Genomic DNA, 14951 nt, shown 5'->3' on the forward strand with positions numbered 1-14951 from the left:
TCGTTGTTTATTCTTTTTTAAATTTTTAAGCCTTTGTAAGGCAAAAATCTTGCAAATAATTAAGCTGAAAATGGACGAGTTGAGGGCGATGATTACCGTAATGGATATAGAGTACCTTTTACCATCCGAGGGAATTAAACTCGGTCACACGAACGCACGCACGCCGTTACTACCCGACGGAAGCACAGACCAGACTATAAACAAACACTGAACGCATTACAAATATAGAATGCGGGATAGATGTACATACCTGCTATTTTAGATAGGCCTAGACTAGATGATGTACATACCTGCTATTTTAGATAGGCCTAGACTAGATGATGTACATACCTGCTATTTTAGATAGGCCTAGACTAGATGATGTACATACCTGCTATTTTAGATAGGCCTAGACTAGATGATGTACATACCTGCTATTTTAGATAGGCCTAGACTAGATGATGTACATACCTGCTATTTTAGATAGGCCTAGACTAGATGATGTACATACCTGCTATTTTAGATAGGCCTAGACTAGATGATGTACATACCTGCTATTTTAGATAGGCCTAGACTAGATGATGTACATACCTGCTATTTTAGATAGGCCTAGACTAGATGATGTACATACCTGCTATTTTAGATAGGCCTAGACTAGATGATGTACATACCTGCTATTTTAGATAGGCCTAGACTAGATGATGTACATACCTGCTATTTTAGATAGGCCTAGACTAGATTATGTACATACCTGCTATTTTAGATAGGCCTAGACTAGATGATGTACATACCTGCTATTTTAGATAGGCCTAGACTAGATAATGTACATACCTGCTATTTTAGATAGGCCTAGACTAGATGATGTACATACCTGCTATTTTAGATAGGCCTAGACTAGATAATGTACATACCTGATATCATTCTATAAATCCTAATTCTGAGTATTTCTCCATTGTTCATCTCCCCATTGCTCCTAACGATGTACTTACTATTACAAATTCTATATATCTGATACCGCTCCTTCACAATTCTAAACAATGCCATCCCTATCCCTATCCTTCTAGTGAATGTTTGTAATGTATGAATGTGGGGTGGTTTGCCTGTACTTTTTAACCTTATTTATTTATTTTATCTAATTAATTTTTTTCTTCTTTAAAACCCAGTTTTACCTGCATAGGTTATACTACTGTTGTTACAGTCTCTTGATTCTATTGTTTTCTTGTTTCTTGAATATGAATATTCAATTACTAAAGTGTACTGGAGTCTCGGAATATGAAGGAAACCATTGTTCACTTCAGCAGCAAAATGGAGACAGACAGACTTGTGAAGCATCATGAAATGAAACAGTAACACAACTAAAGGCACATCCCTGCCCCCTGCTGTGACACAGAGAAGAGCTGCTATGACCTTCTAACATTCAACTGAACCACACATATTCTCATTAAAGATATTAGACACACGCACACTCCTCTCTCTGTGAGGCTGTGGATTTATTGATAACAGATGACATTAGATCTGTAGAGTCGCCCAAGTCCCTTGCTTTGGCCCAACTGCAAAACTCATTTCATGCATGGCGCTGTGTGCTAATGCTGCACCACAAGGTCCAGCTTCAGGTGTCTGATCATTCTGGTATGGATGGATTATGAATGGCTGTCCTCTGTGTACTGAGAAAAATATGAACTCATAGCCGACACACACACACACACACACACACACACACACACACACACACACACACACACACACACACACACACACACACACACACACACACACACAGACCCCTTTTATCTCTCTCCCATAGGTGGGTGTGCAGCAGCACAGCAGGGGGTGGTGAAGTCAGTAATTGGAGTCTGGTGATATGCGGTTATGCGCCCAGAGCTTCTGCTCTGAGTGGTGGAACTTTGAGTTGAGGGTTGTTTTTTGCACGCCGTGATTCTCGAGGTGAAGCCTTGAGGTTAGAGTTTGTTGAGCGTCAGTCCAGTAAAGCACTCCACTGGAGGTCTGCTATGTTTTACTTTAATAGAGAGGGGGAAGGGCGAATTGACAGAAGGTTGGTGAACATTGCATTTCTCCTTCAGAGGTTAAAGCATCTCTCCTACGCACGCACGCACGCACGCACGCACACACACACACACACACACACACACACACACACACACACACACACACACACACACACACACACACACACACACACACACACAGGCAGCCCTTGGGGTCCTTCCCTGCCTTCTCCTTTGTCCATAATCACATTTCACATCACCGCCAGAGTCAACTGCTCTTTTTTCCCCCTCCCCTTTGTCCCCAAAGACCCTGGGAGACAAGAACACTTTCTCTCTCTCTCCCTCTCTCTCTCCCCCCCTCTCTCTCTCTCTCTCTCTCTCTCTCTCTCTCCCTCTCTAGTTTCCCATTGCTGTTGTTGGCAGCCATCCTGCCCATATTAAATGGGCCTCAGCAACACGCAGTGTCCTGCAACTTTGAAGCGGCCAGTCAGGCAACCATGTCAATCCCCTCCGGTGAAGAGATTGTATAGATATCCATCTGTAGGGACCATAACAGCCTTGCTTGGAGACCCCCCAGTGCCCTCCTGGGGGGAAGCCACTGTGTGATGTGCTGGGTTAGTTACAGAGCCTCCGGAGTTGGTCTAAATGCTACTTAGTCAAAATGGCCCACTCCGTTTGTTTATGTAGACGTGGTGATGGCGAGATGCGTTCCACATGGTTCAAGGCTCGGCTCCAACCACTGTGGTTCTGCACCTCATTATGCCTGACAGTGTATCCGTAGGGGGGCCCTTGTTGAGGTTACCCCCATTCAAAGAATTGGAACTGGGGGGACAGCTGGGATTATGACTACAGCGGATCTCTAGTGGTTTGGACATGAGCATTTCTTTATGTTCTGTTCTTTTGTTTTGTTCTTCTGTATCTCTGAACCGGTGGCAAAGTTTTTTTTTTTACCCCAGTTATTTCACTGGGTAAAATCTGTGAATGTGTAACTTCAAGTTCACTGCAGTTATAGGTAACTGCTATTCTTGAACTTAACAGTTTGCTGTGGTCTGGTTTGCTGCTGCCTTGACCCATATGTATTTATTGTCTGTCATATTTCTCTCTGTGAAAGCATACCCACATACAAACACACATGCACATACAAAAGCAAAGACAGTATGAATCTGCCTTGCAGACAGTTTTGGATGAGCGAGCATGGATGTTTACCCATGGACTGAGGCCGATTAAAAAAATGCCTTGAAAACCTGACCTAAGTTTTCAGAAAAACTTCAAATATTGATATACCAGCATCAAATATTTTTAATTTTTGTATACTGTACATACTGTACAGAACCCCAAGAGGGGTTTCCGTCCAGACGGGTTATAACAGCAAAAGGGGTTCCCGCCCAGAATGGGTTAAGCCACTTGTTCAGGCAAATTCACACTATAATAGTATTCATCCCGGGAAGTGAAAGATCTTTGTGTTGAATACTAGTATGAAAACCCTAGATTCTGTTTTAATTTAGAAAATATGATTACATTATTACATCTCTTAGCCTGTAACCTGTAGACCACAACTGCTGACCTGCTAAGTACAGAAAACAGGGACTGAGGTTGCATATACAATATGAATGCCATGCTTTGCCAAGTGCGAGTGGCTGACATCTGAACTGACTGCATAACAAGGGTTCAGTTTCAAGCAAGACAAACCTTTCTTAATATGAATCAAAATTGGCACTTCACACTGTAATGCATTCATTTGAATTTGATTGTATTTAACCAGTAAGACACCCTACCCTGAGGGAGAGGTTGCTTCTTACGCTGAAACAACAGGTCTGGGAATGCCCTTATATGGATTTTTTATTTTTTTATTTTTACGTTTTCGGATCAGGTAGGGCGTAAAATGTGTGCTAATTAGTAAGGCCAGACGGGGCCTCGGGCCAGCCCAGTTAGGGTCCAGGTAGGACCAGCCCTTAGCCCAGTTAGGGTCCAGGTAGGACCAGCCCTTAGCCCAGTTAGGGTCCAGGTAGGACCAGCCCTTAGCCCAGTTAGGGTCCAGGTAGGACCAGCCCTTAGCCCAGTTAGGGTCCAGGTAGGACCAGCCCTTCATTTTCGGGCCTGTTGAGAAGAGAACTCACAGTTTTCGCCGGCTGTGGGGCGCGGCTGCGCTAATAACTTTGGGGCGAGCCCGTCTAGAGTCAAATCAGTCAAAAGGGAAACATCGAAGAGGAAGGACGGGTGGGGAAGGATCAACATATGGAATGTCAGAACAGGTCGGCTCCGGCCCGGACGGTTCAACTGTCTGGACGGTTAGCTCAACCGTCTGGACGGTTAGCTCAACCGTCTGGGCACCTAGGCTGCCAAGCCAGCCGGGCGGCGTGCCGCGGCGTCGACTCCCAAGCCCGATGGCCTTTGTCGCGTGTCACTCCCCATCTCTCTCCCCCTTTCCTGTCTAATTACTGTACCCTGTCAATAAAGGCAAAAAACGAAAAGAAAAAAATCTTTAAAAAACCAACAAAAAAACAGGTCTGCTCCATATATGGAGATCTAAGGGTTTGAGGTCAGAAGTAGAGTTGCTGGCCGGCTCCATATATGCAGATCTAGGTGATGATCCAGTCTTCTCCATGTATAGCTATCCAGGGTTTGATGAGGTCAGTGTCGTGATCGTCATATATGGATACGGCCATATATGGAGCATGTCACGAGGCGTGACAGACTGACGGCCATATATGTGGTGGCGTCATGGACGGACTGACAGGTTTTGCAGGTTTTCATAGTAACCTGTCGCAACAATTAGAATACTAGTCAAGGTGGAGATTGTTGCCATTGTATTTTGTAAACTGTAGAAGAAAAATGTGGGTATTCTCTCCTCCACACAAAGTCACAGCTTCCTTCAAGGCTTCACATAAGTATGTTGATTGGATTACAGCATCCTTCATCAACTAGAGTTATCTAATGAAGTGTTGAACTATGTATGAGCTGTTGTTGTTCATCCACACTTAGGATTCAACAGGTTTGCGTATTATCTGCATCCAAAGAAATTACATTTTTGGTACAGTGTGTGCAGCCACTTTCTTTTAGATGATTCTGTCTTGGACCGGCACCATGGGCATATCATCCTCTTGAACAGTATCCAAACTCCGGAACCATAACTTTGTCTGACAATATGCTCTTAATATGGCAGGTCCATGTTCCATGCCAAGTCTTTTGATCCTGCCGCATGACTTCCTCTCCCAGGGCAAGGGACGGAGATTGACCATTTCCTGTCCAGGCACTAACCAGCACAGCTCTTGGCTTTTGTGAATTTTACAAATCCCTCCTGTGTTTGAAAACTTGTACAACTCTACCAATTGGTCAAATCAGATTTGAGGGTATTTGATGACGTAACTGCAAGTGTTCAGTCATACTGCGGCCAGCTTACCACCCTAACAAAAGTTAAGAATTTGTCTCTAATGGCAGCTAGGCCTGTGTTGTAACAGTTAGAGGGATATAAACATCATGATGATAATGGCTACCTTGTGGATTGTATTTTTTAACCCCGTCACGACTGCCCGACTGTGAACAACAGATTCCTAACTTCATGTTTCCTGGATTTCCATTTTCCAACCTGAGGGCCTCATGATTGTGTGCCCTTTGCCCCCACTTTTCTTTTGCTAAGGATGAGGTAATTGTTTTCATCTGGAGGAAATATACATAGAATCTCTCCAGAAAACCCTTGGGGCTGTGTGACCTGTCATTTGAAAGAATGCAGCCACAGTCGGTTTGGATCACTGTTTGTTTTGGTGTTCGATAGCAGGACTCCACCATTGTATGAAGGGTTATCGGGCTCAGAGAACAAAAATGTTATGTTTTAAATCACTTTGTGTAACATTATGTATTATGTATCACAGCAAAGACACATGCAGTAAAAACAGAATAACATGGATCCAGCTAGAATGCACCTGTTCCCCTTGCCTTACCTTCAAAGAGCTGCATGTGGGTGTACTACGTTGGAGGGCACTTAAGCGCGAAATGTCTGTTTCACAGATAATAATACCAAAGTGTTTAAATTATATAACAAATGCGCAGTGTTCTAATAAGGGTTTGAAGAGAGAATTGTGTGTGTGTGTGTGTGTGTGTGTGTGTGTGTGTGTGTGTGTGTGTGTGTGTGTGTGTGTGTGTGTGTGTGTGGTGGCAGAGGTATTGTGTGTGTGTGTGTGTAAGCTGCACCATTTTGATAAAGACAGGATCAGTTTATAGCGAAGGCATTAGGCTTCCATCAGATTGCCGAGGCCACCAGCACAGCAACATCATAACGGTCCAACCACTAATCCTAACATCACCTACCAAAGTATCAACATTGGGTGGAAAAAGATCAGCATTGTTGTTTTTAACGCCACATGTTAAACTGTGGAGTCAAGGTCAGGGAGATGGAATGGGAGAAAAAGAGAAACCTTGAACATCAAAGAGGGTTGTTTATCCAAGCCAACTCACAAGCCTATGGCAGATTGCTGGACTTTCGCTACGAACATTGTCAATTAGTGTGTGTCACTAGGTTAACAGTCCCATCACAAGGATAGATGACTCTATCTGGATCCAGTAGCCTCCATTGATTTTCCACTTACTACTAGGTGGGGTCCCAGTCAGTGCAGAGTTGATAGCTTCTCTACCTCCTAATGGGGTTTTGACCTTTCTCTGATTTGTTTATCGGTGATTTTCACTGGTCATTTTGGGAGGGGAACTGAGGGGGGCGAGGGTTAGGTTGGATGATTGTTCATCTAGTTAATGGATGGTAAAGGTCTGTTGGGTGTTTATATTCTGATGTTGGACAGTTGATCTCCTTTTGTTTGCTCTCAGTTCTGCCTTGAGTTAAACTATTGTGCATAGCGGTTGAATGACAATCTCCATGTGAATTGTTGTTTATACTCATTCCATTCCATTAGATTAGCACTCTTGAATGTCATTATATAGGCGAAAATTGTAAACGGTTAAAAAAATACAAATATTCTTTTGAATTTTATTTCATTTTCTCTACAAATTGTCAAAAATGTGACACATTGTGTGTGATCATCTTTTTTCAGTAGTAGTCATACGTGTATAAAGTATAAACCGCTCTCTTCTCCGCTGTGCTGTAGGTCACCTACTGTCTCTTTTATCCCCTCCTTCCTCTCGTGTCTCGCTGACCTCTTTATCCCCCTTCGTCCCGCGTAATGTCCCAGAGTGTGTCTGGGTCAGGCCGGTCACGCGTTTACACTCTCGTGTGAATTATTCAGGCAGGTTCAGCAGATACGACCTCCTGTGGTGGGGGAGCAGAGGCTGCCGTGCTACTCTTCATCACCGGAACTAGGTCACACGGCCTGGATGTCGCACAGACAGCCTCGTCCCAGACGGGGACAGTGGGCAGGGTAAAACACTAGGGGAATGTGACGGCACCAGGGGGCATGGCAGGGACACGTCCCGTATAGCACTGCCGGGACAACTTGTCGTTAGGGTCGATTCCCACTGCTTTGTCGAAAGTCAATTCCAGCGCTATTGATCCTAATGTGGATGTTTTTTTAATAATAAATACTACATACTGATACTTTCATTGTTGTCGAGCACAATTCTTAAGGTACAGGGAACGTGTGTGGCGCAATATACCACAATGAAATCCTCTGTGTTAACCACTTTTGACGTGGCATCCCTATTTTGAGCATGTCAATATAAGCAAAATCTTTCAATGATTTTCACACATTTGCAAGATTAACAAGAATAACAGACCCGCGATCTCACAACGTGTATCTATTCGTCGTAATATGCTGTTGGAGCTGTGCGGCTTCTGCTCTTTCCAGGGTCTTTCCGAGGAAAGTAAGGTTGGAGATCGGCCGGTACTTAGCAAAGTCATCAGGGTCCAAACCAGCTGGCTTCTTCAGGATTGGGCTAACAGAGGCAATTTTGAGACTGGTGGGTACAGTACCTGACTGCAGAGAGGAGTTGATAATGTCTGTTATGATGGGGCAGAGGGTGGGTAGAAAGGCCAACATGGAGGTCCATTTGGGACTGAGTTAACTGAACACAGAAGTTTACTGTACACACGTTATATTTATAGAGCCTCAGCACACAATGACTTGATTATTTCAATGGAGTTTTTTTTATCATGCTTAGCCTGCAGTGTTACCACTGTAACCATGACTCTTAGCCTGCAGTGTTACCACTGTAACCATGGCTCTTAGCCTGCAGTGTTACCACTGTAACCATGGCTCTTAGCCTGCAGTGTTACCACTGTAACCATGGCTCTTAGCCTGCAGTGTTACCACTGTAACCATGGCTCTTAGCCTGCAGTGTTACCACTGTAACCATGGCTCTTAGCCTGCAGTGTTACCACTGTAACCATGGCTCTTAGCCTGCAGTGTTACCACTGTAACCATGGCTCTTAGCCTGCAGTGTTACCACTGTAACCATGGCTCTTAGCCTGCAGTGTTACCACTGTAACCATTGCTCTTGCATCACTATTCCCTTATCCCTTCTTTTTGTCTCCACCAGGCCGAAGGCATGTGGGGAGAGTATGTTTTGCACTCCGTCCGTCCGCGTGTCCGTCCGTGTGTCCGTGTGTCCGTGTGTGTGTCCGTGTGTCCGTGTGTCCGTGAACAGCTAATCTCGGCCACCGTTAACCCGGTCGATGCCATATTTTGCACACACACTCCCTGGATGCCAACCATGAACCTCTGCCCCAAACTTTCCAGAACGGCCTGTTATAGCGCCACCAGGAGGCCGCTTTGTGCAAAACAAGTTTTTGCACAGTACACCTACAGATTTTGTCCAAACATCACGCAAATTGGTACACAGTCTCTCTAGAGCCATTCAACGAAACCGGTCTTTCAGATTTATCAGACTCCATCCTGATTGGTTAAGATTGGCTTCCAAAGTTCACAGGAGTGCTCAGTTTCAAACAAAATGCTGCAAATCATGAACACATCGCGTGATTTCCGTGAAATTGTGCACCCACATTCCCACTAGGCCGAGGACGAAATGCCACATGAACAATTTCAACTCAGCCTCAAGGTGGCGCTATAACTGGCCGAAAAGTGTTTTTACCTCTAACTGCACGGATCTGTGGATAACCTGGTGGAGACCTGTGCCCGGAAGGGCACTTTTTCTAGTTGCTTCCTATTTTTCTCGCTGTATCAAGTTTGACATTTCTGAGTATTTCTATTGATGCCTATAGAGGGGGCAGGTTTGTGCCTGATGAAGTCCGACAAAGTTACAACAGAATAGCAAACGTAGCTGATTTACAAGCTCACAACACGTTGCATCGTGATTTCTTGTGAGCTTGTAGATCATTTGAAGTATATACTGTACGTAGGTCTTATGCCTCATGTAAAGCACTTTGAATAACCGTTGTGATGTGATTGAAAAAGCCATTCCGTCATTTGAAAAAAGGGCACAATCACCCACTGACACATGGCACTGTGTTCTCCCCAACAACACCCAGTAGCACACAGAGCTACATGTTAAACATACCAGATCCTAGATGTCTCGCTTGCTGCCTTCCCCGCTTTCTCTCTCTCCTTTGCTCTTGCTCTCTAGCCTGTTCGCCTTTGCCTTTTGTTTCTGAGAGCATATTAATAGGTGAGGGAGTGAAGAGGGATATGCCCCCAACCACTCAGATAAAAGGGAAGCAGGAATAAGCCATAGAGCATCCTCAAGGTTTCCCCCTAAACTGCACTGCCTCACCCCCACATTTGGGCATTACCACTGTATCCTGAAGGCCCTAGCCCCCCCCATGCACCATTTCTCTCACCCTCTCCCTCTCTGCTTCTCTCTCTCTCTCTCTCTCTCTCTCTCTCTCTCTCTCTCTCTCTCTCTCTCTCTCTCTCTCCCTCCCTCCCCCCTGTGACTGTAAACAGCTCAGCAGCCACACCCCAACACCACCTCTAAAGATAGCTAAAAATATTTTGTGTGTGTGTGTGTGTGTGTGGGGGGGGGGGGGGGGGGGGGGATCTCGTGAAGATACTTATACATACATACAGGTTCTGTAAAAGCTGATCATATTATTTGCTCAGAATATAGTGTATGGCTATCAGTGTCAACCAGCAGCACCTGAGGCATGTGTGTGCACACACACACGCACACACACCTCCTTTCCCACTGGACAAAACAGGAAGTCTAGAGAGAAAGGTACAATCAGCTTCAATTCATGGTACAAATGACTATGCATTCATTACAGGTACTTATTTCATCTAATGAAGAGTGTGTGTGTGTGTGTGTGTGTGTGTGTGTGTGTGTGTGTGTGTGTGTGTGTGTGTGTGTGTGTGTGTGTGTGTGTGTGTGTGTGTGGTGTGGGTGGGCACGCGTTGTGGGAAAGAGAGTTCAGAAACGCAGTCATTGGAGTTTTTTGTCATTATGAAGGGCATGTTCATGATGTTGAACATTGAACACACTGAAAAAAGAAAGAAAGGCATACTTGTCTACTGGCAACAAGAAGGGAGTTAATCGTCTATTTTCAGTGGGGTTTCCCACACTACTGTATTCTAATGTTGGTGGAAAGGGGGATTTTTAGTTCATGCATACAGTACTATACATGATGCAAAGCCACCTGTGATGAACGGAGAGTAATTATGCCTTTGCTGCCATAGGAGATTGATTGGCCAATATACACTGACTGGACCAGTTCTCTTTAACAACAGAGGTTATTTAGCAGAGGGTAATGTAATGAACAACTAAAGTGGACTGAAATTCCATTGAAATTCCACACATATATTTTTGAAAGCCTCTGTGAGAGTATTTTACTGGTTGACAGTAAATTATTTAATGAAATTAGCCAACCCTTCTGCACAGTCAATAGGATTTACACATTAGCCACATTTCATCACTGGTTGGTTCTTTTACTGTATTTTATGAGCATGAAGTTCATAGTTAATTTGCTGCTGATGTGCAACGACACCGGAGACCAATTCAAATTGTATAGGCACACACACATTCATCTACTGTATACAAAAAGGCACAGCGGCTGTCTTACACAGAACCTCTAACCTCTAATCACAGATCTCTTTAAGCTTTTGCTCAGAATAGGGCCAAACTCTCTTACCCTCCCACATCCATTAGTTAGTTCTAGATTCAGTCAATCTCTGTGTTTGAAAGGTGCTATCGTTAATTGATCATCAATTAATCTCCCAATGTTAGAGCAAGTCCAGATTGACATTCTTGTGCTGAAGCGTGATTTGTTGACACAATCGTACAATCTACTAAATTCACGTGCCAAAGAAAGGTCCAAATTGGACTTTGAGATGAAGCCGGGGGACACACTCTCTTTCCCTTCCCCCATGTTTGTGTCTGGTCATATGGAGCAGCTTTATGAGGGGCTGTGCCACCCAGCCCATCTATAATTAAGAGAAAAGCCTGGTCCTGATGTCAGGGTATAGGCCGTCAGATTTTCCATATCTAACATATAATTGCATGATTTTATACAGTTTTTGTACAACTTTAAATAAATACAATTATTATTTTCTTAGCTCATTTTACAATCTCCTATCTCACAAGCTGAAGTATATGGTTATAGAGTTCATGATTTATTCCATAGCCTTTATTTGTGGTCTAACCTTCATGTCTAAGCGAATGGCCTTTGTTCATAATTAGTGCGCAATATTTATCTTTTCTCATGTACTTAGCCATACCTCAGCCAACAAAAGCTTTGCACAGTAAAAACCAGGGAGCTGAAAACATTTTGGTCCCAAAACTACAGAGGCAAAATAATATCACGACAGCGTGCTGTCCTTTCATTATGGTAGTTAAATGTCACTTTCAGAGTAAAACCATGGGGCTTGGTTGATGTGCGGCCGGGCTGTCTGTGCAGAACCACCACACTGTTTAATGTGTGTGGAGTGGCGTGAACCCCCGATGCTAACAAGGTTATCATGCCCACGTGTGCACAGGCCTGTCATTTACTCCATAAATAAGTCATGAGCTAACACTACACTATAGAGGCTGAGTGAAAGCTTGGCTGTATGCATGCTTGCATATACAGTATGTATGCGCTTGCGTGCGTACGTGTGCGCACGCACAGTCGCGTGGTGGAGAGCATGTGCATGTGTACTATGTGATGTGATGTCACTGATGGGATGCGTTGTGTTGTGATGAACTTTAGTCGACCTCTCCCTATGGAAGCCTACTCGCTGTTGAGGAGACATTCTTTCGTCCGTCTGTGCTGAACATTTCCTAAAACAGACAAAAGACACATAATATGTGTCTTTTGTCTGTTTTAGGAAATGTTCATGTCATGTTTATGTCACATCATGACAAAGAAGAGAGCGTAGGGATGTGATTCAGGGAGCTAAATAACAAGACTTAACCCTGAAATCACCATTAGAAAAGATAACTGTTGACAACTGTCTCTTGGATGTTCTGAGGCCGCAGGATCCGACGGCTGTGAACAAGATGGCTTGTTGGAAGTTGGAACGTCAATAAGAAATCATAAGGCTCTCTTAGCTTTGACCTGGATTCACCTTGCTGAGTTCTCTTTTCAGGTTATACTCATGAAATGTCTACAACACAGTCTTATTGGACAATAACCTATAATCTACCCTAACCCTACTGTATCAAATTCAAATCTTCAACCCCACAACAACACTACAGTAAAGCGGCTATTTGGAACTGGCAAAGAGTTATGAATCAGGCTTTACTTATAAAAGGGGAAATTCCCTCTGCAGCAAATCTTTCCAGCACACATACGTACGTACATGTCAACTTTTCACAGCAGTCAACAAGACTTTGTAGAAAACGGAGGCTTCCACAGGATTCTTTTATTATAATCTTTCTCTGTATTTACCCTTACCCTAACCATCCCCAAAATATCCACTGGCTCCCTTTATCCTTTTTTTCCCCCCTCAAAACATGCTTTTCCCAGACATTCCTTCCAAGAAGTGACGCATGGAGCGCATATGTCTCATGCTTACCCTCCCCGAGAGTTTAAAAATACACTGTGGAGGTTGGCTAAGAGGTCTTGAATGCACCCCCACCCTGACGCACGCACACACACACACACACACACACACACACACATGCGCGTGCGCACGCATACACAACACACACACACACACATGCAGCCCTCCACTATCAGTCATAGCAGGCAGACACAGACAAGTCATTCCCATTCTGAGATAATAGTACAGTTTGTCTATCTGTCCACGTCTTTATCACCACCACAGAATACGCATGCACTGATATAAAACCCACTTCTGTTATGGCTAACGATGACATCATGCTAGTCTCTCATGCCAGACTCTCTTCTACAGTCTTTGAATGCTACAGAGAGTCTGTAAGTTGTCATCTGCTCTTCAGACCGGAAGGGTATTCTAACAATCAAGAAGGTTTTCTAATGCAAATCTGACATGACAGTGGTGAAATTATGTGATATTCACTTCATCTTTCATATTTGTACAATTGTGTGAGCCAACATACATCTGTCTTGAGATAGCAATGTCACGCTGTTTATCTGGTACTATCTAAGGTGAATCTCAGAGACTCAGTGACGTACCATTTGGCTTTGCGATCATTTTATAATAACCTCCAAATACATTCCATTTATCAGCTTCTCATCTCATCAATATTGGCATCCCAACTATGTACTGTACGTATATGTTATCAGTGTAGGACTGACATTTATCTGCTCTACCCAGTTAATACATGTTGATTCACTCTCATCTGCGTAAGCAGTAAGCACACACTTATGCACTTGACGCCATGGCCATCAACTACTTTAACGGATAGACTGACGTCTGTGCACAATGATACGAGATGCATCTGTTGTGTTCCTACTCATTCTGTTCTGTTCCATGTCTCATGTCTTCTAGTTACGGCATGTGTCCAGTACTACGTATATATATATATATATATATATATATAATATGTATATGAACTCATTTCTCGTCACATTGCTCTCCTCAGAAAGTAATGCATAGATTTTAGAAATGGATTTAATTGCTAAGTTTGATAAACAGTTACTTTTAACAGACTACGGGGGGAACCCCTGTCTCGCTAAAGTTTGTTTTCTTCTATCTGACTGCACAGCTCTGTGTCACGCAGGGGAGAGGGGGTGGATTTAAGTGGTTTTGCAGACAGCTTGAGGATCCATTTGGAGTTGTCAGTTTCTTTCAGAATCACCTTGCATTCTTGCTGCCACCGGTATACTTGCCAGTAGATAGTGGTGGTAGTGGTGATGGCATTGTGTGTGTGTGTGTGTGTGTGTGACATTTCCACAATTTTTAAATTGATGGATCATGGGTGGAGGTAGATGGAAAATGAAAGGAATACATAGACCCATGTCCATCCATTGAACAGAGGGAAAAAAAAAAGAGAGGTCAACACCATTTTGTCCTACTGAATAAAGATGGCCATTCACTTGCGGTGGTGGTGGTGGTGGTGGTGGTGGTGGTGGTGGGGGTGTGTGCGGAGCATACATCCTTGTATGATTTCCTCAATGCGATTGTTGGACAGTTGAGGGAAAAGGGTTAAACGCTATGGTGGAAAAACTGTGTGTGTGTGTGTGTGTGTGTGTGTGTGTGTGTGTGTGTGTGTGTGTGTGTGTGTGTGTGTGTGTGTGTGTGTGTGTGTGCGTGTGTGCGTGTGTGCGCGTGTTAGCCTTTGTGCCCCTGTGGACACTTCACACTGAGCGTTCCTGCTGCTGTGTCTTCCATAATGGGAAGGAGGACAGGGAAAATCAGAGAACTGTGAAAGCATGGCAAAGAGAAGTCATCTGTACAAAATGCATGGCAACAGGCTCGCATATGAGAGAGAGACGAGTGGAAGAGAGGCTGGAAAGAGGATGCACACAGGGTCAAATCCTGTGTTTATGCGTCTATTTGGTTACATTTGTACACTCTGGATATATTAACACTGAGAATTATGCTGTATAAAGAGAGGGCTTTTGTCAAATTAGCTGTTTCATTTGTGCTTCATCCACAACTCGTATTTTGAAGGAATTTTGGATTTTGCTGAATGTGAAATTCACTCCTTTAAATGATGTAATGATGA

General features: G+C 43.8%; 1 protein-coding gene across 3 annotated transcripts in view; it reads left to right on the forward strand.

The window, feature by feature from the left end:
- Window positions 1–14951, forward strand: part of abr (ABR activator of RhoGEF and GTPase) — a 128801-nt gene that overhangs the window by 93940 nt on the left and 19910 nt on the right. The gene's annotated exons all lie outside the window — the stretch shown is intronic.

Source organism: Protomyctophum parallelum (genome assembly GCF_964188405.1).
Source record: "Protomyctophum parallelum genome assembly, chromosome: 1".
NCBI classification, from domain to species: Eukaryota; Metazoa; Chordata; class Actinopteri; order Myctophiformes; family Myctophidae; genus Protomyctophum; species Protomyctophum parallelum.